The sequence below is a fragment of the Callospermophilus lateralis genome, chromosome 1 (assembly GCF_048772815.1).
Source record: "Callospermophilus lateralis isolate mCalLat2 chromosome 1, mCalLat2.hap1, whole genome shotgun sequence".
NCBI lineage: Eukaryota > Metazoa > Chordata > Mammalia > Rodentia > Sciuridae > Callospermophilus > Callospermophilus lateralis.
This window is the reverse complement of record NC_135305.1, coordinates 39,963,109-39,984,182: the sequence shown is the minus strand read 5'-3', so window position 1 is coordinate 39,984,182 and position 21,074 is coordinate 39,963,109. Positions and strand designations below refer to the sequence as shown.

The window sequence follows — 21,074 nt, the reverse complement described above, 5'->3', positions numbered from 1 at the left end:
CACATCCCCAGCCCTTAACTTTATTCTCATTCCATTGCATTTTAGTTATTTGTTTCAGTGCCTGTTTCTGACTGCCACTGTGAGTTCCTGAGAGCAGGTACAGTTTTAGTCATTTATGTTCCTTAGCACCACATGTAGCATAGCATACAGAGCTGCTTTAGGGTCATTGTAACTTAGTACTAACCCTTTGTAAAGGCCCTGATCCACATCACTTGAAGCATATTAAATTTTAGTATCTATATTATGCCTCTTTAAAAAATATTTTAATATAAAATTTTAAAGATAATTAGGTTTTGAAATTTGCTTCTTGTTTGGTTCTGATTTCAATGTGCTCATATCCTTAAAATGCTCACCCAGGAATTCTTGCAAAGTGAAATGATCTAAATAAATTACAGTTGTCTTAAATGGTCATGAAATATTAATGTACATGAAACTTAAATGATGTTGGAACAATGTTCATTTTGGCAACAAGTTAAATATTGATTACTTTTATTTCTCAGGGTTATTTCCTTCTTATATTTTGAATTCAGTTCTTAACTACTGCCAATTGCCTTTGAAGAGCTCAAAGCTTTAAGCACTAGGCCATGATTTACCTGCTCTGAAGACATACTGAAGATGTATTGGTATCACATATAATAGCATCAATTAGTATTTGTCAATTATGTGGGTAATTTGAAATTATACTTATGCAATTGGGGATAAGTCAAGCATTAGCATAGTTTTGGTGCAGCTTTATTTTAATGGTGGCATACTAAGCTGTTTTACACATACTAATAGGTGGCTGTGTCAGTCATGATGTTGGCAAGTTAGGGAAGGAGCATTCCTAGAACTGGAGGGTTAAGCTGCCTGTCTGAACAGACCAGAAGCTAAGTCATCCTCCAGCCAGTGGTCAAAGAGAAGCAGAAAACAGATGCTCTTTGGACTTGAAAGAGAGAAGCCAGGCCTCACACAGACAGGTGATATTAGGGCCAGGTCCATGGCTAATTCTCATTAAGGGAGGGAAAGTTAGAAGGTGAGCTCACAAACCATATTCCTCTGTCTTCCTCTCTCTTAGGGAAGCTGCCATGACAAATTGTTTCCCAAATGAACTATTAATAACCGTAATGAACATCTGTTCCTGCAAGGGGCCATCTTATTCCTCAGATGTATTGTGGGAGAAAAGAAAAGAAAGGGAGAGTAAGGAAATTAAATAGTGGAGATGGTCATACAATAGAGCAGTTGGACAGGACCCTAAATTGAGGTGTCTCCTATTTGCTTAGTCACCACCCCATTGGGGCAATCAGGTAAGTCCTTAAAGAGATGTTGCTGGTCCACTCATCGACCTGTGGGTCTCAGTTACTGTCTTCTCAGGAAAAGTCTCTGCATCTAAGGCCAAACTCTCAGTCCAGGCAGGCTGAAAATACAGTAGAATAGTTTTAAAGCCTTGGTCCAGATACATATTAATCCCAAATACTCTCAGTTTTCCACATTAGATTTTTCTTATGGGAGTATTCTCTCACTTCTGTCTAGTGGGTAAAGATCCTAAATGTTAAACCTGGGCAGGAGTTTTAGAAGACAGTTTATTTACAATTGAAAATCTCATTTGCCTTTATGATTCTTAAATATACTTGGGTCACAGTTGAATCTTTAACTCTGAATTATACTTTAATTTTCATCAATTATTCAATTTTTTTTTCTTAAAATATGTTACCTATAGAATTACCAGCCTATAAAGTTAAAAGTTGCACAATGTACATATCTCTGGGAAATACTGCCTCCAGGAATTTGATGATCATGTCTGGGATAGTTTGTCACCATCAAAACTCATGTGGAAATTTGGTCCGCCATCAGTACTCTTGACATACTGGGAAGTACGTTAAGTACTTAAGAAGTAGTTAAGTCGTGAGGTATACACTCTCATGAAAGCATTAATGTAGCTTCCAAAAGTAAGGATTAGTTAGACTGAGAAGTTTTTATAAAATGAGTTAGGCATCCGTGGCTCAATCTCTTGCTTTCGCTCTCATCATATGACCTTTCTTTGGCACATTCCTGACTGTTCATCCACTTTTCTACCATGTATGGAATAGTACATGGTCCTCACCAAAGTTGGCACCTTCTCTACCTCCATAACCATAAGCTAAAATAAGCTTATTTTGTTTATAAATTACATAGCACCGTGTATTTTGTTATAGCAACAGAAAATGGAGTAAAACAATAGCCTTATCTAGATATTCTCTCTTACTATGGGCTTTTGTGAGACAGACAAATGGCAAATGTTATAGTATGGTAGCTCTACTTTTTAACAAATGACTAGTGTGGGAACAAAGCTAACACAAAGTCCCAAAGACTTAGCAGCAAGGGTTAGAAGATAACATGTATTGAGTGTCTATATAGGCTGAAAATTCTAAATACCTATTTCTCTTCTAGTAAGTATTGCTTTCCCAACTTTATTTATCTGATCAATAACTCTGACAACTTTCAAAGCAAAATAGATATATAAATGTTATAGATAAAACCATATAACACAAGAAAGCTACAGATGATTTTGAGATACCTTTTTATCGGCTTAGCAACCTTCAGAGACACCTACATTCCAATGAGGTCAAGTTTAATAATTTTGTAGGGTTTTCAAGGTCTTTGCTGACTTCCCTACTTAGACAGCTTTATATCTCCTTCCTTTCCACATCTTTCCTCTGAATGTGGATCAATGTTTGCACTGGAATAAAACATATGCTCATTGTCACCCGCAAACTTCTTTCTTTTCTATTCTGTCACCTATGTAAATGTCACCAATGCTTCCAAGATCCCCCTCACAGTTCACTACTTTACAGAGTTCAGAAACTATGGGAATACTACAAAAAGTTTGTCATGACATGATTTTACCTATAACATGGTCACTGAAAACAGAGTACTTAAAACAACAATGTTATAATGAAGTCAGTGGACATTTAGGGCAAAGGAAGCTTTGAGGTTTTCTCTCTTTAGAATAAAACAAAGCACATAGGTGAACTGAAACTTCAAATTCTAATTCCAAATATAAGAAGTGACATTTCTCCATGGGGCCCGAGGTCACAGTGTGGTTTTTAGTCCTCCATTTCATTACTTGAACATAAGCTTGACAAATTCCATTTTTAAAGTGATCAAGTTATAAAGTACTGTCCACAATACTTGAATCTGCAGTGATAACAACTCCAAATAAACTGCTAGAATTGAGAAATACAATAACATTCATCTCCTTTTCTTTTCATGAAAGGAGACCATTCTTCACAAATTCTCTATAATTCAAAGTGAACCTCAGAAAGATGAACTGTAACAGTTAATATTTTCTGTACTGGCAGGACAAGTAAGTATAACTGTAAAAGTCATACAATGTTCCAGTTTTGAATTACATTTGCATTCAGCAGAGATTTTTATGCTATAGTTTTATGAAAATAATGAAGTTGTCAGAATCTTATATATAGAACTTAAGGTATTTTTAAATAAAATTTTTAAAATATATTACTTTAAGATTAAAGATGATGGAGACCAGATGAAATGCCAAAAACTGGGCATTTCATTTTTTATTTTTTGGAAAAGAGCAAAGGGATTTCTTTTTTCCAAGAGAAAAATACAGAGCACTTACATATCTAAAAGACTACCATGATTATCATCATTAGAACCATTGCTTGCTTGCTTTCATGGAACTGGGGTTCAAAGCCAGCGCCTTGAACATACTGGGCAAGTACTGCACACTGAGCCCCAACCCTAGCTTCAAGAGCCATTGCTTTTAACCTAAGGTTGTTGGTGTGATAGGCATTTCCCTGTATACAGGTGTTTCAGTCAAGGTTCTCCACAGATGGAACTTATAGGCTACTTAGAAATATAAGGAGCTATTAGAGAAACTGGCTCACACAATTATGGAGGTGAAAAGTCCCATAGTAGATGGTTTGCAAGCTAGAGAACCAAAGAAGTTGGTAGTATGGCTCAGTCCAGTCTGAAGGCCCAAAAGCCCACAAGGGCTATTGGTTAAAGTCCTGGAGTTCAAAAGCCAGAGAATCTGGAGACCTGAAGTTCAAGGGTAAGAGAAGAGGACTTTTGTGGCCCTGAAAGAGAGAGCAGAATGTTGTTCTTCTTCCAGCTTTTTATTCCATCCAAACCAGCCATGTGGGTGGTGCCAGCCCCCACGGAGGACAGACCTTCCCCACTCATTCTACTAACTTTCACATCAATCTCCTTCAGAAACATCCTCACCAAATGACTGGGGCCACCCAATCATTCTAATCAAAGGTCAAACCAGCTGTATACCCCTTTCAGCTGAAGAGGGAGGATGGGCTCAGGGCTAATTAAAGCATTGAGAATAATTAATTCAATGATTGAGAATAAATAATACTTTACCAGCTATCTAGGTATCTGGGTATCTCTTAATTCAGTAAAATTGACACTTTAAAATTTAACCATCACAACAAGGGTAATTTATTTTTTGGTTTAAAAAAAATCCCACAAATTTGCATTACATATTTCTTACATGCTAGGCCCTGTGCTAGGCTGTGGTGGCCAAATACAGACATAGTTCTTGTCTTTGTGGACCATTCAGACTTGCAGAGGAGACAGAGTTATTCACATGATTACACCAAGCATAATTGCAAATTGAGATCAGGAAAAGAATGTCCCTTGAGAAATATCCCTACGAAACTCAGTTCTGAAATTCCAACTTCTTTTTTTAGGTACCAGAAATGTAATAGTGAAAAACTATTTTCCACCCTCTAGGAGCTCAAATTATACTTAGAGAGAGTGATGTTATGTAAGTAAGACAATCTATTTGTAAGACAAATAAACCATCCCAAATTTTGGTTAGATTTATGGGGGAAATAGTACATGGTGATGAAGAACAACAAGGAGAGAGCCTAGTTTATATAAGAAATAAGAGATGCTTTCATTAGAAGAGACAAATGTGCTAAGAGGTGAACAGGATCCAGCCATTTAAAGTGTGTTAAGGGCAGACAAAGCATGTAGAAAGGCCTTCAAACAGAAAAGAGACCTGTCTGCTCGAAGGTCATGGATTAAGCCACAGATACTCTGACAGAGGAATGAAGAGAATAGAGACGTAAAATGAGGTAATAGGTAACAGTGGTCAGATCACCAAAATCTTATAAGAAATGTCAGCACAATGGAAAGGTATGAAGGAGATGGAAATAACTGAAAATATTTGTTTTGGCTACTAAATAATGTGGTGAAGAAGAAAGACTTCTTAAAAATCAAATTACTGCTGTCTTTCAAGCAAGAAGGAATAGTGCATGGTACCAGAGTCGATACCAGGACAATAGAGGGAGATGGAGATATGAGCTATATTTTGAAGGAGGGCCCAAAGAAGCTGCTGACAGATTAGCTGTGGAAAAGGAAAAATATGAGGAAAATTTAAACTAAGGAAGACTACCAAGTTCCTGTTTTAAGTTGCTGAATGGATGCTATTGACATTTCTTGCAAATGAGAAGTTTGAAAACAGAACAGGTTTGAACAGAAATGGGATGGGAAGATGTGTAGATTTAGAATTCACTGGCAGCCATGTAGATATTGAGAGGCCTGTGGAACATTCTATTTGGAGTGTTGAGGGTTCATTTAAATATGGATATAAGAAACTTAAAATGGACTTGGAGGCCTCAGCCTCCAAGAAGTAGTAAACCCGACAGAAACCATGCAAAGAAGAGGGAAGAGGATCCAAGAGCAAGCTTTCAGGGGAAAAGCAGAATTAGCAAAGGAGACAGAGAAGGTGTGGCTAGTGAAATCCAGGACACCAGACATCATGAAAGTAATAGAAGACAGTATTTCAGGAAATGTGTTGCGTTATTGAGAAGTCAAGTACTCTTGTCTTTTGTTCATTTACTGATTAACACATGGGAATTTATTTTAAAACATAACTGATGTATCAAAATAACATCATATAGCAATAATAATAAAAACTTATAATGGATAGAGTTTATTAAATGATGTCATGTATTTTATCTCATTTGATCCCAACATCAAGTATATTTTATTTATTGATTTTTATTATGCACTTAAATTGGAGTTTATGGAAAACTGAGGTTTGAAAATAAATCCAACATTTATTCAAAAGGTTTTGTGAATTCCTCTTATGAAAGGCACATTCTAGATTTTGTGTTATAGCTTTGACAGAAGAGAACACATCCCTGACCTCAAGCTGCTTACTTCTCAATGAATACCATGCACAGTGTTCATAATGTACCACACAGCACCGGGGCAGTTATTCAGTAGTGCAGAATTTTGAGTGCAAAGGTTTATTTTTCAAGTGTTTTTCAAATAGTTTAGTGGTGTTCAGTATATTCACAGTGTTGTATAAGAGTATCACTTTTTGAAACTCTTTCAAGTGTGATGAATCTAAATACCACTTTATGAGTTTGAGAACACATCACATTTACTAGGCTAAAAATGCTTGGTCACTATATTAAAATATAATATATGGAGGGGTCTATATGTTAAAACTTTAAAACATTTTATGTGTGGTCTGAGAATTCTTAATAATATAGATGCTTTCTAAGAAGTTAAAAAAGCAAGAAAATGTGCCCTGTTTGTTTATAACTACATTTTTATCTATTGGGGCATTATCCTGATAGTTTACTGGTGCTTAATTGGAGTGGATGGGCTTCCGCATATTCCATACATGTTCTCTATTTTTTTTTCATGGATAAAGTAAGTTTTGTAACTTCTTTAACAAAAAGATTGCTTAATTTTCGCTTTTTCAAATAATACAGAAAAACAAAATCTTGCAGTATTTAATAGCACGTTCTTTATCTTCTTTTTCTTATCCTCTTTTCCTCTAGGAATTTATTCCTGTCCAAAATAATCTATGGATGCGTCAAAAATGTGGCATTATATCTGCGAAAAAGTCAGATAACATTAGTGCTTGGTTGATTTATCAATATGTCTGGCAGTTGAAAGATTTATGTGTGGGTCATTCTGATAGGACACATGTAACATTGATTTTTGCAGCTGGATTCATACTAACTGAACTTGACTGTATAATCTTGTGTGGAGTCACTGACTCTTCAAAAAGCTGCTTTGCATTGATGCTTGTGTTCTGGATAAAACCCACAGTTTGAATTTCTTTACCCTTTGAAATGACATGAGGGTTTCTATGTTTATTTTTTTCTCTCTTTTTCTTTTTGCCTTTAGGAATTTACATTGGCTGAAGGACAGTTTCTTTTTAAGAATTGACCTTCATTGTTGCCACAGCTGAATCATTCTTGAAGTAACTTCTGTTTTACAAAGAGACTTTTATATAATATCTTCCCTAGCATTTCATAAGGTTAAAGATGAGCTTCAGGATCACCTTCAGGTATAGTTGGTACAGACTGCAGTCACTGGTATTTAAGTGCCAATGAATGGCTACTTTATTTCCATTAGAGGAAGAAAACAAAAACCAAACTTAGATTCTGTTGAAGCAAGTTTAAACCAGACAAATGGATCCCAGTGTGGTGATGGCCCCTGCATAGGAGTATTCTGGAAAAACATGGGGTGTCGTCACAGTAAGGGTGGCCATCTTTTCACAAGGGACAGCTCATCCTGCATGTTTTTCAGTGGGCAGAGCATTCCTAGGGACCAGAAATTGTCCCACATCCTACAAGATTTTTAATGTCCTGCTGGTCTCTTATATAGATGGAAAATATATTTATATTCTAAGCCTGAATTCTAAACACATTTTACAATAAGCATGATTTTGAATAGTTTTCCCTAAGGCAATTTTTGCAGAAATGTCAGAATTGAGCAAATTGTGGAAATCTTCACTTTATCAGGACTTTATCAAAGACTTGCTTACATTTCATAAAATGATGTCCCTAGCAATCATGTGTCAATGACAACAATAGAGTAGGGAAAGGTCTGAGTCACTCCATACAAATAATTCAATATTCCTGCATTAATTTGAATTTAGAGCAGTCAGATTTCTGGAATTCTATATATAGATGCAAGCATCTCTCTACTTGATTTTCTTTTCTTTTGTAGTCATTAGTATTTAAATATTGAAATGCCTATTTATTTGATTTTTATAATAAAATCAGATATTAAGTCAATCTTAGTAACTTTATTTAGGTATAATTGATAACAAATGAAAGCACATATTTAAGGGGTATAAGTTTATGTATTTAGGTCATATGCAAACACCCATGATATAATTAATCACCACAAATGAGATAATCACTATAATTGAGATATAGTAGCTAAAATTTCATCTTAGAATGAAAAAAAGACCCAATACAAATACAAGAGAGCAAATAAATTTATATAAAGGTTATTAGATGAATACTAGAAAGAACAATTAACTTCTGATTTTGGTAACATGAAAGAAGAGAAATTATAAAATCAGTCTGGAGGGTTTAGATGATGTCAATCTGTACAAATTACAATAATTTCCCCATCAACCATTTTGAAGGCACTGACTACTTATTTTGGAGAGACACGGACCAGCAACTCACCCTTTAGCCTGACTGACAAGTTTGATGCAAAGATCTCTTTAATGATGGTTCTTACTGAGAGACCCTACCCAGATCCCTTGCATTATGATCATAGCCAAGAAGAGACTGTCATTCTGATAGAGTAAGTAAACATGTCATGAGCAAAACTTGACCTCTTCATTCAAACCCCTATTTCCCCCCACCCCCAGGAATTGTATCTATCCCCTGTGATGGCCCCACTGACTCAAAAAACAAAACAAAAATAAAGCATTCATTTTATTTTTGTCTGTGTTCATGTCTATTTAAGTATTGAAATCCATTAAACTTCTTTTCCCCAGAAAATTCGCATCACTAATGTTTGAAGTTTTAGTCTGCTTAGCATTCCTGCTATGGACAAAGCTGGTATTAAAGCACAGGAAAATTCAGATAGGCCATATATTCTTAATTTCCCTCTGCCTATACTCTGTGGTCTCCTTCCAGAGACCTCCAGGACCATGTACAAATGTGCCCTCTGGTGGTTGATGATCATCTCTTATTATTTTCTTCATCAGCTCAGCTTTTCAGTGTATTCATTTCCTCTCTGAAATACTCATAGTAAAAAACATAAATACATAAAATCGCAGTAGGATCCTGGCCAGAAGCAAGAAAAATAAAATAAATATTCTCCTAATGTATGGAGATACTCTAGTGTAATAGCTTTGTGCATACACTCTGGATCCAGAATTCTCAGGTTCAAATACCAGCTCTGCTGTTTACCTGCTATGACCTTGATCTACTTATTTAACCTCCACGACTTAATTTCTTCTGTAAAATGGTGATAGTGGCACTGGCCACACGAGACTGTGATGATGATTAACTCATACAAAATGCTTAGGACAGCATTTTGCTCAGAGTTAACACTCAATAAATATTATTTGTTGTTGCTGGGATTGTGCTTCTGTTTCCAGGGCTACTCATTTATATTTAGTCGTTTATTTTCCAAGGTGTTCATGTCAGACAGGAATTCAAATGCTTATCCTCAGTTTCCTCTGGTGCGTAAGAAAAAGTGGGAGACCTTTCACAAAATAATAAGTATGTGAAAATCACAAAAATTTCCCATGAGTTCACTACTTAAAAATATGTAGGATGCTTTCCTCTTTGTAGAAGGTAATCCAAGAGGGGCTTTGAGCAAGGCAGGTAAGGGTCGTCCTATTGGGGGACAAATCAGTAAATTAGTTCTGACCCCCATGCATACTGGTTTTATCTGCAAATTCAGTGACACTGCATAGAATTCTTGTAACCTTGCCATATCTTTCTTTCTTCTATTTTGAATATTTGTTTCTTGCTTGTTGGAGAATAAAATTTCAACCTCCTAATCATACTGTCACACTAATATATCTTCTACCTCTTCATTACTGTTCATAATACCAGTGATTACCATCTCGCCCCAACATCAATTAGTGTTTGATGATGATTATGATGTTGATGTAGACAAAACAGAGGAGCCCTTGATTGTTCTCTCAGTCGGATTTCCAGGGTATATCTAAATGAAAACACTAGATGATTCATTTTGATTGAATTACCTAATAGTCAGGAAAACTGATTCCCCACTGTCCAAAATTCACTCAACTTTTGTTTGACTGTGGAGACACAGCCTAAATATTATGAAGATGCTAAACTTTTCTCTTCGGTAAGTAACGATAATATCAGCATCAAGCTCCTTCTCTATTTATGTTGAAAATACTGGTATGAGAACGGAAGCAATTCAGTGAGATTTAATACTTGTTCTTCAGTTTACATTTCTTTATATTTTATTTTTCTCTTCCTTTCATTTTTGGGGGATTTTTATAGCAATCACTTTGTGGATTTTATTCCTGAATGATCTTAATGGCTGGATTCTGGACAATGGGTCAGAACAGGGCATTCAATGGCAGGTAAAGAGGATGTCTACAGGGCTTTTAATTCTGCCGTCAGCGGGTTTTCTCTTATCTCTTGGGATCCACTATAAAACACTACCATTTCATAAATTTTCTTATAATTGTTAAATCATACCAGAAATACACACTGAATCTTCAAAGAGCTAAAATATCTCTTTCATCTCTATAGATAGAATTGGAATGATACATTTTTATATCTGTCTAATTCCATTGGTTACATTTGCCATATTTTCCAAAAGAAACAGGAACAAATCCTATGAAAGCTGCTAGGAGGTCCCCAAAGGACAGTGTGATGACTTGTTTAAAGACAGCAAACTTCAGAGAAATTGGTAATTGTCCATACCTCAAAGGATCCCTTTATCAGAATAATGCTATTGGAGCTACATGGCTTTACTCTTTTCCCTTACAACAGAGGATTCAGAAGTATTGGAGAGGTCTCAGTAAATCATCATTCTTTCATGATCAATTTAAATTAATCATTTGAGCAAGGCAATGTGCACTACATATATCACATGGAAGAATTCATCACAGTGTCACTTGCTTAAAATAAAAGATAACCCCTATTATCAGAAAAGCTCTGTAGGATGGGGATGGGAAAGTTATAAAAGGAGACTGGTTGGAGAAAAGAAAGGAAAAAATAGATAGAGATGAAACAGATGATAAAGACAGGGAGGCATTGTAATATTTAAATGCTACAGTCTATCTATCTTTGTTCGCTTATCATGCTTGACAGTGCAAATGAACAGCAGAGTGGGAAAGGCACAGTATGTTAAATTATTATGGATATGTCAGATAAGCAGTTTGTCTAATGTTTCCATCTCTGCTGGAAGGCTGGCTTAAAACTGTGTGACCTATTCTTCAGAGAGTCAAAGATAAACTCCAACAATTGTGTAATTCCTCCCACTCTGATAGAGATAAATATGCTCATATTTTTCCTAGCTAATCCATCTTGTTGGATGATAACATAAGGCTGCATCCATATGACATACAAAGATTTGAGATATCTGGACAAGCACCTGGCCTTCTGCAATCCTGTCTGCCCATTGGGTCATCTTATCAGGGGTCTTTTAAGATAGAATGAGTTTGTTGCAATCTAATACAAAAATGAAGCCACAAACCTAGATTTTCTAAGGCAGTGGTACCAATCCTTGTTGTACCCAAAACAAATAACAACAACCAAAAAACTTGCATGGAAAAGCTTTTTTTTTTTTTTAATGCTGATATTCATCCACTATTGAAGACAAATTAAATCATTCTTTCGGGGTATAGCATCTGGGAATCTGCTTTTTTAAACTTCCAAAGCAATTCTTTTAAAAGTGCAAACAGATTTAAGAACCATTGTCTTAAAAGTTTTGAAAATGGTGTGTTCAAATTTTGTCACCCAAACACTAGATATCCTAAATTTTCAGAGCATTTTGTGTAATAAGAGAGTGAGTCAAAAATATGTGTAAGAACATACCAGTAATGAGAAAGGTTATTGAATCAGTAATCAAAAACCTCCAAACAATAAAAAGTTCCAGGATAATGACTTCATTGATAAATTCTCCCAAACATTTAAAGAAGAGTATTTCTCAAACTCTTCCAAAAAATTGGAAATTTGAGTTTGGGTTGCTGGAGGCAGTTTCCAAACTCGGCCACTTTGGGTCTACCTTCTGTCTTCCTTGGTGACATGGGATAGGCAAGCTTCTGAGCACTAGAGAAGGCTCAGGAGTGGAGAGGTGCCATTTTCCTCCACTGCCACCCCTAAAAGACTGTGTCCCAGGCCCAAAGATCCTCCTTCTGGTTGCCAGTCTACTCCCTGCCCCATCAGCTATAGGTGCATACAAGTTATCAACAGGTATATACAAAATTCTCAGCACCAGTATCACCAGGAAAGCAAAAATTAGAGCCACAATCTATCAGTTCACTCTTGTTAGGATGGATTATGTCAAAATGATAAAACAAACAAACAAGTACCCCTGAGGAGATATGAAGAAAAGGAGGGAACACTTGCACACTGTCAGTGTGAATGCAAATTGACACAGCCATTGTTGAAAACAGTAAGCATGTTTATTAGAAAAAAAAAAAAACTAGGTAGGTATGATGGCACATGCCTGTAATTGCAGTGGCTCAGGAAACTGAGGCAGGAGGATCTCAAATTCAAAGTCAGCCTCACTAACTTAACAAGGCCCTCAGCAGCTTAGGGAGTACCTGTCTCAAAATTAAAAACTAAATAAAAAGGGTTGAGGATGTTGCTCAGTGGTTAAACACTCCTGGTTTCAATCCCTGGTACCAGAAAAAGAAAAAAAAATTAAATTTGTTGAATGTCTGATGAAACAATCTCACTGTTAAGCATATATTCAAAGGAAATGAAATCAGTACCTTGAAAATATATATGCACTCCCAATTTTCCTGCACTATTACCCACAAGAGACAGGACATGAAATCAATCTAATTGTTCATTGATGCATGAATAGATAAAGAAAATGTTACCTATCCATCTTTATATTATCTATCTATCTATCTATCTATCCATCCATATGCCTATCTGTCCATAATCAAATCTATATAAATGGAATATTACTCAGCCTGAAAAAAGGAAATTCTGCCATTTTTGTTAATACAGATGAACTTAGAGGATATGCTGCATGAAATAGACTAATCTTAAAAAGACAAACACACATTATCCAGCTTCTGTATGGAATTTAAATAAGTGGAATTCATGGAAGCAGATTGAAAAATAGTGGCTGCTAGATGCTGGGAGAGGAGGAAATGCAAAGGTATTGTTCATAGGGTACAAGGTTACAGTTATATCCCATTAATAAGTTCTTGAGGTCTAATGTGTAGCACTGGTGATTATAGTCAATCATACTTTACTGTATACCTGAAATGTGCTAAGAAATAGATTAAAGTTCTCACCACAGTAAATAAAAAGGTAACAATATGAAGAGATGAATATGTTGATTCCTTTAACTATGGTAAACTTTTCACAATGGACATATCAAACATTGTGCTGCACATCTTAAATGATTTTATTTGTCAATTATTCCTCAATAAAAGAAGAGGAAAAAAGCATATATATGTTAAAAAGTAAGACATCAATCCAAAAAGAAAAAAAAATAAAGGAACTGAGAAAGAAACAACTCTGAAGACAGGAAATTGAACTCAGTTCAACAAATGATTTTTTGAGCACTTATTAATTCCAACAGGTTCTATTTTGGTTGAGCAATAAACAGAGGTAAATCAGGTAAATAAGAAGTCTCATTCATATTAATTTATCAAGAATAGTGGTCAACATTTACATATACTTTTTGAACATAAGATAATACAAGCACAGTGGATACATTGGGGATACAGACAAGTATTAAAGAAGATATTTTGAGAACACCAATCTCATGAAAATTGAAGGGAGATTTTAGAGTAGAGGTAAGAGATCAGGGGAAGGTCAGAGGGAAGGAAAAGAAGAAATATTGGGGGAATAAAATTAGCCAAATAATATTGTTATACTGTGTGCTTGTAAGAATATGTAACAAAAAAATCCTGCCACTATGTACAACTATAATGCACCTATAAAATATGGAAAAAATATCTTCATCTCTTTAAAGACCATGGAAATCTGTGACTACACTGGAATATTTAAAAACAAAGTAGAGTCACATCTGTCTGGCAGAGACACAGCCTGTGATTGTTGCATCTTTACCATTCTGTAATTTGATGTGGCTTCTACTCCAGGGTTTCTCTAGTTTCCCCAAATCCTCTAATTATCTATTGCTGCTTCCTCATAATTAAGAAAAGAGGAAATTCTGCTAATTAAGTCTGAACCAGGATCCTGTATTACATCTTTCCCTTTGCCCTTCATGTCATTACTTCAATGCATTTTAGCCTTGAACTGGTGGGTTTGCTATTGTAGTCCTGCATATTACATCTTATTCTAGAAGAACACAGAGAAATGTAATTAAATAATAATTTAAAATTCACTTGCAGAAATTAATCAATAGTTGACTTCACTTACTGATTAAAACAGTTTTCATGAGGCATAGTGGCAGAACTTTAATTGTAATTAAGGAATTTTTTTTGTGTGTGTCTCTACTCTAAGGTTCAAAGGACCCTGTGGATTAATTAGTCCTTATGATGTCCCCATAGAAAATAGGGTAGAGATGTTCCATTGGATCTTATTTTTCACTTTCTTCTCATAAGTCACAAATTCAAAATATATATTGAGCTACTATTCAGAGTAAGAAACTGTGCTAGATGTTGAAAATACTACAACGGAAAAATTTTAAAAACATTCCAGTGAAAACAGATTGTAATAATAGAATATTGGTGGAAAATAAGTTCAATTATAAAATTTAGCAGGATGCAAGAAGAGAGAGTCAAGAGTTGCCATTTTATTTGAGATGAACAAAAAAGGTTTCCATGAAAATGTGACTTCAGACATAGCTAGCCCTGGAGAGAAAAGGAGGTAAAGCAGACACTCTAGACATTTCTCTGAAATATTTCTCCAAAATATGTAGTAGAGAATATCTAGAGGAAACAGCCTGCCTAAAGACCTGAGCCAAGGGAGTACTTGGCATATCAGAGAGGTGGAAGTACTGGATTGTTGCAAGCAAAGAGGCATATGCAGTGGAAGGGGCGGATGATACTCTTCTCAAACATACTTCCATGTGAAACAGTCAGCCCTCCTGCTTTCTTCTGTGCTCTGTACGCTGCTGATCTTGCTCTATAAGTAGGCATTTGAGAAAGACTTGGAGTTCCTAATTTTAGTTTGGCAGTCTTAATAGAAGGAATGTTCTGCATTAGTCAGGGGCCTGAAACAAGAAATGAGGCAGACTCAACAAGGATTGTTCAAAGGGTTTAAGTAAGGGAGTATTTACAGAGGAGTGATCACATCAGGAAACCACCACCTGAAAGATAAGGAGAGGAGATGGTTTTACAGGACTGTAGTAGGAACTGTAGCCATTCAAAAGATGTCCTCTTAGCAGGAGCAGTAGTGGCAGATCAGACAGCCCCTGTTAGATGGAGACTCAGAGGGAAAGTACAGGGGTTGCAATGACCAACCTCCCTCTCCTGTCCCATTCCTGTCTCCTATCAGTGACCCCATTGGTCCAATTTGCCTGGATGTCACAAGACAAGGAGCCCTGGTAACTTGCTCTTCAGGGTTCAACATCCTTAAGCAGAGAGAAGAATAAAAAGTAGATCAGGCCCATGCATGATGGCACATTCCTACAATACCCAAGATTCAAGGGGCCAAGGAAGGAGAATTGCGAGTTCCAGGCTGGTCTTAGCAACTTAGTAAGAACCTATCTAAGGAAAATAATAAAAAAGCCTTGCAAAGCCATGGGTGGTATGTAGCTCAGTGGTAGTGCACCTCTGGTTTTAGTCTCTGGAACCATATACACAAAAATAAGTTGGATCCGGGGCGGGAGTGAAAGGCAACCAGAAACTGGCACACTCTGTAATGCTGCATTTCATCTATATTTTATTGGGTTTTTAGTTCAGAAGCAATTATAGCAGCAATAGCTAACAAGAGTCAAATAAGTATGCAAATATGTTACATGTTGTAAGGAATCAAGAACATATTCTTCTAATCATTAAAAATTCAGATGGCTATGAAGCGCCAAAGTAATTCAGATGTTTTTAATCTACTCCCCCAAAGAGAAGTTTGTGTGCACGTATAGACCATTTATTTATTTTAATTATGCATTTATCTATGTCTAATATATTGTCTTGAGGGTCTGAAGAAATTCTGTCCAAGTGCATAGTCTTAGACATTACTTGTTGATTTCTGTTTTAGGTCTCTAGCCCTCTAGAGGGCTAGATGCATGCAACTTAGTCTCACTCTTGTTGTCTAACAAAAAGCATGTATCTGATGACTTTATGCAAGACAGATATTTCCGCACATTTCCCACTAACCTTCAAGATCGCTGTGTTTCCTTAGATTCTTCATGCAGCTTAGAGTCACAATTTCACTATCAAATTCCTTATTTGGAGGCTATTGAAAATCAGAGATGACATCAATTTATACCTGTCACAATATTTGCTAGAGAGGGTTTTGGTTGATAAGAATTTGAAGTGAATTGTATTATTATACAGTAAGCTATGATTTTAACCAGACAGCACAAAACTGCCTTGGCAAGAAAGTTTCCCAAAGGTTATCTGTTTGAATTCTAAGAATATTCTTCCAGTATTCTAATATCTTACAAGTCTCTGTGCTCATTTCAATGATGTACCAAAATGTTCCTCAACAAAGGAGGTTTTCTTTGTCCACTATTTAATGATTTCATGGGGTAAGAAAAGAAGGTAGAATGGATCTTCCTTTCCAGAGTTAAAGAACAGCTTAGATAAGAACATTTATCTAACAAACATCTTCCCCAGACCAGGACCAGGGTCACTGGCACACATTCAAAGTGAGGAATATGACCTTAGGTAATAGGCCACCCCATTCCAGGGTCTGTAGGTTCAAAGGCAGAGAGAAAACATGGCTAAAGAAGAAAATTGGAGTTAAATGACAACCATTATGAACCTACTCTTTATGGGATGATAATGGGCTATATGGGTAATGACCAAACAAACTCCATCTTACCCTGAGACTCTGTCAGAAAAATGATTGTCTAGACCTTAGTAACCATACTTTAACTTGTACTCAACTAGGGTCATTTTGACCTACTTACCCTTCTGCTTATGGTTTTAGATCTCATGATGTTTGTTTATGGTTTTGAATCATAGCAACAGCCACTTAGGAATTAATGTGGTTTGCCGCAGTCTCTGGCTGGGCACAAATCAGGAGCCACTCACAGCTTGTAGATTCAAACCGCAATTCTTTATTCCCGATCTCACACTGGCCTTCTACAAACACGTTCTGGGGAAATCCACGTTCTCTGCCCAAATCCACACTCTTGGGCTTCTGTCTCCCAAATATACTGTCTGACCCTAAGAACTCAAGAGGAACTCAGCAGCAGGATACGCCCTATTCTAAAGGGGGAACACCCTAATCTCCTATTATGCTAAACCAGGGACACCCTAAACACGGATCCGCCCTGGTCCTTGAGCAAGGTCACCTTTCAAGAGTCCTTCCACTAGACAGCATGGGAGTAGCTGGCAAGGAAATTGTCATACCTACTTGGCTGATGGCTCCCAGCAGTGGTTTATTACTATAAAGGTGTACTCTAACCCTTGGAGGGGGTTGAGGAATATAGACTTGAAGCCTGCCTCCTTGTTGGGCCAGCTGGTGCCCAGCCTCCTGGTGAATAAAGATGGTTCTGTCGCCTGCTCCTGCTTTTAAGATTGACTTGGTAATTTATTGCAATCTCACCACAACACTACTTCAAATACCAAAGATGTCCAGCATTAAAGAATCCACAGAACATGCAAATCAGAAAGGACTTGGTAAGCTAATGGTCTTGACTGCCCCCAAAACAGAATTGAGGAGTGGCAAGGAAACAGAGTATGTTACTAATCACTCTGTCACCATTTCACTAAGGAGGACACTGGTGCTGGTAAAGAATGAGCACCTGGTTTATGTGCTTCCAAGGTAAATGGTATTAAAGCGATTGTAGACCAGCCTTCCCAGAAGCAGAGGCTGAGACAGGGATTCTGATGCATGGAATTTCCTGAGGGAGTGCCCTCAGTAAACACTTGTATCTCAATGAGGGATGCAGGGGGAATGAAAAAGCCCAGGAGGATGCTCTGGGACAAGCGTAATCATGATCAAGTCCATGGTCGTCTTGGAATACTGCAGAGGTGACCACAGCTCAAGAAAAAGGGTTGGCACTTTGTACACATAGAATACTGGATGTCCCCCGCTTGTTAATGGGGGAGAGGCATAACTTCCTATGTGAGGCAGCTCTAGAGGCAGCTAAAACAACTTATAGCTGACTCAAATTGAAGGGTGGTACACTAACCCAATAATGGGATTCTGGACAGAGGACTCCTAGTATCTTCCATGGACTCCATATTTGAACTCAGGTCTCCAGACTGCTACATGCCTTCTGTACAATGTGTCATATGGTCCACAGAATACCTCCTCCTCCCTCCCACCCACTACCCCCGTGCCCAAGTGCGCACGCGCACATGCACACACACACACACACACACACACACACACAAATCACACCTGAACTCAACCTCTTATGCTTTCTTCCTTCTCATCCTAATAGAAAACAAGGTAAAACAAGTTGAATGGGACACCAAACATTCTTCCTGCCCCCTGTCAAAGTCGTTTCTCCAACTGTTCATATTTGTGAGAAGTGTTGCTCAGTGTCCCTGAAAGCACCAGGGAAGTGCTTTAGAATGCTGCACTATTTTGTGTCCTTGAATTAGTATGGATTTTGGGATTGTCAATAGTGATAAATCTAAAATTCACTTTCTCAGCCTGGGTCCCCCATCTACTACTTCTGCCTTAACAGAAGATATTGGACAAAGCATTTAGACAAAACAAATCCACTTAAAAACAATACACTGAAAATGTAAAGATAATGGAAAAGAGAGCTAGGCCACAGGGGGAGATTCAAGTAATCACATGCCTTAAATAATAGAAGTCTGTGAATTCATGCTGGCGACCTAAGTAGGTCACCTAATCGGTTGTTTACTGTGCTGCTGGATGTGAAGCATGATAAAGTAAGCAGGGAAGAAACAGTTTGAGCTCCATCTCCATAACAACAGAGAAGAGAACAATTACAAGAGACCCTGGCCCCACCGCCTCCACAAAAGCAGTTTTAACCTCAGAGCAATGAGGAGTGACACAGCAAACCACCAGCTGATGTCTGAACAACACAGGGCATGGAGCCAGGTGAAAACTTTCCCTTTCCAGAGGACTCAAGACTTTGATCCATGGACAGATTTGCTGAACCAGCGGAAGCTTTGAAAGGACCAAACCAACTAGTGTAAGAAAAATGAAAGACAATGGAATGAGAGTTTTAAAAGTGATCTGATTTCAAAACATGTTATATTCAAGATGGGACTGAGGTAGGATAGAAGTCATATGGATAGGTAGAAAGAAGACAGAGGGCAAAACCAGAGTGGCCATGATTTAATGACCGCTTAAACATGGATTAAAAGTTCAGCTTTAAAAGTCACTTTTACATACCTTGATCACAAGCAGCAGTATCAATTGCTAGACCTTACACACACACACAAACACACACACACACACACACACACACACACGCATGCCAACGTGGTACTGTTTTCACAAAGGGGAAGAAAATGACCCCTGTCCCAATAATGCTCAACATGTCAGTAAATTATCAGGCCCCTATTCCTCCTCCTGGTAATAGTCAACGTGCCCAGTTGCCAATAAAAATGGGAACTTCAAATGTCCTCTGAGATCATGTCTCTGTTGTTGATTTTATGTGTATTCACAGGCTTTACTAAGAGGGATAAAGTACGTTCCTATTCAACACCTGCACTCTAGCCTGGCTCTCAGAGTGTGTGTTTCTTCCTCTCAATAAATTTAACCTGTGCCTCATGTTGACCCATTCTAAAATTCCTTTTTGCAACCACATCAAGGAACATCCTGGCCTAAGTTGAGAAGCACCTCCCTTTTAGGGGCCTTTCTCAGGATCCTAATCTCAGTGATAAGACAACATATATCAGTTGTTAGGGTTTGTGTATAAAGTGTTTTGCCAAAAGCGCAAGAAATATTCAGAGGAGAAATGATTAGGTTATGAGAGCTGTAACCTCATCACTCCAGCCTGGTTTGAATGAACTAACTGGGTGGTAAGTGTCGGCAGGTAAGTCCTGCTCTGGGAGGAATCATCTTCCCCGTGGCCCCTCTCTCTGCTTCTCTCAACTTCCTGGCTTCCAAGAAGGGAGTGGTGCTCCTCTTCCAGGTCCTTCTACCACAAAGCGCTCTGTCACCTTTAGCCCAGAGCAATAGACTTGGCTGATCAGGGACTAAATCTCTGGAACCATGAGCCCAAATAAACTTTCCCTCCTCTCAGTTCTCTTTTCAAGTATTTTGGTCACAGCAAAATGCTAATAAACATTAAGAGTTTGGTGTTATTTGTGTATTGTCAAGACTTACCAATTTTATGAAGAGGGCATCTTATCTTAGACATAGCATTGTCAATGAAAACTTGATATTGAGGTCTAAATACCATTTCAAAATTGGCTATGTTCCTTTTCTCTATCTTAGTAAAGTATAAAAAATTCAAACCGAATTAAACTTTTATTTGCTCTAATTAGTTATACATGGCAATAGAATGTATTTTGACACATCATACATAAATGGAGTATAACTTCTCATTCTTCTGGTTGTATATGATGTAGAATCACACCCGTCATGTAATCATATATGTGCATAGGTAATAATGTCCCATTCATTTTACTATCCTTCTTACCCCCAAATCCCTTCCCTCCCTTCACTCCCCTCTGCTTAATAAAAAGTACCTCTATTTTTCTCTAGTCCCCCCACCTTATTGTGTATTAGCATCTGCATATCAGAGAAAATATTTGGCCTTTGGTTTTTTGGGGATTGGCTTATTTCACTTAGCATGATATCCTCCAGCTCCATGTATTCACCTACAAATGCCATAATTTCATTCTTTTTGAAGTTTGAGTAATATTCCATTGTGTATATATATCACATTTTCTTTATCCATTCATCTGTTGAAGGGCATCTAGGTTGGTTCCATAATTTGGCTATTGTGTATTGAGCTGCTATAAACATTGATGTGGCTGCATCTCTGTAGTATGCTGATTTTAAGTCCTTTGGGTATAAACTAAGAAGTGGGATAGCTGAGTCAGTCAAATGGTG

At 37.3% G+C, this 21,074-nt stretch overlaps 1 pseudogene; it reads left to right on the top strand.

Moving 5' to 3' along the window:
* Window positions 1–17,655: 17,655 nt before the first annotated feature.
* LOC143397402 (serine/threonine-protein phosphatase PP1-beta catalytic subunit-like) overlaps window positions 17,656–21,074 on the top strand; it is a 49,029-nt pseudogene continuing 45,610 nt past the window's right edge.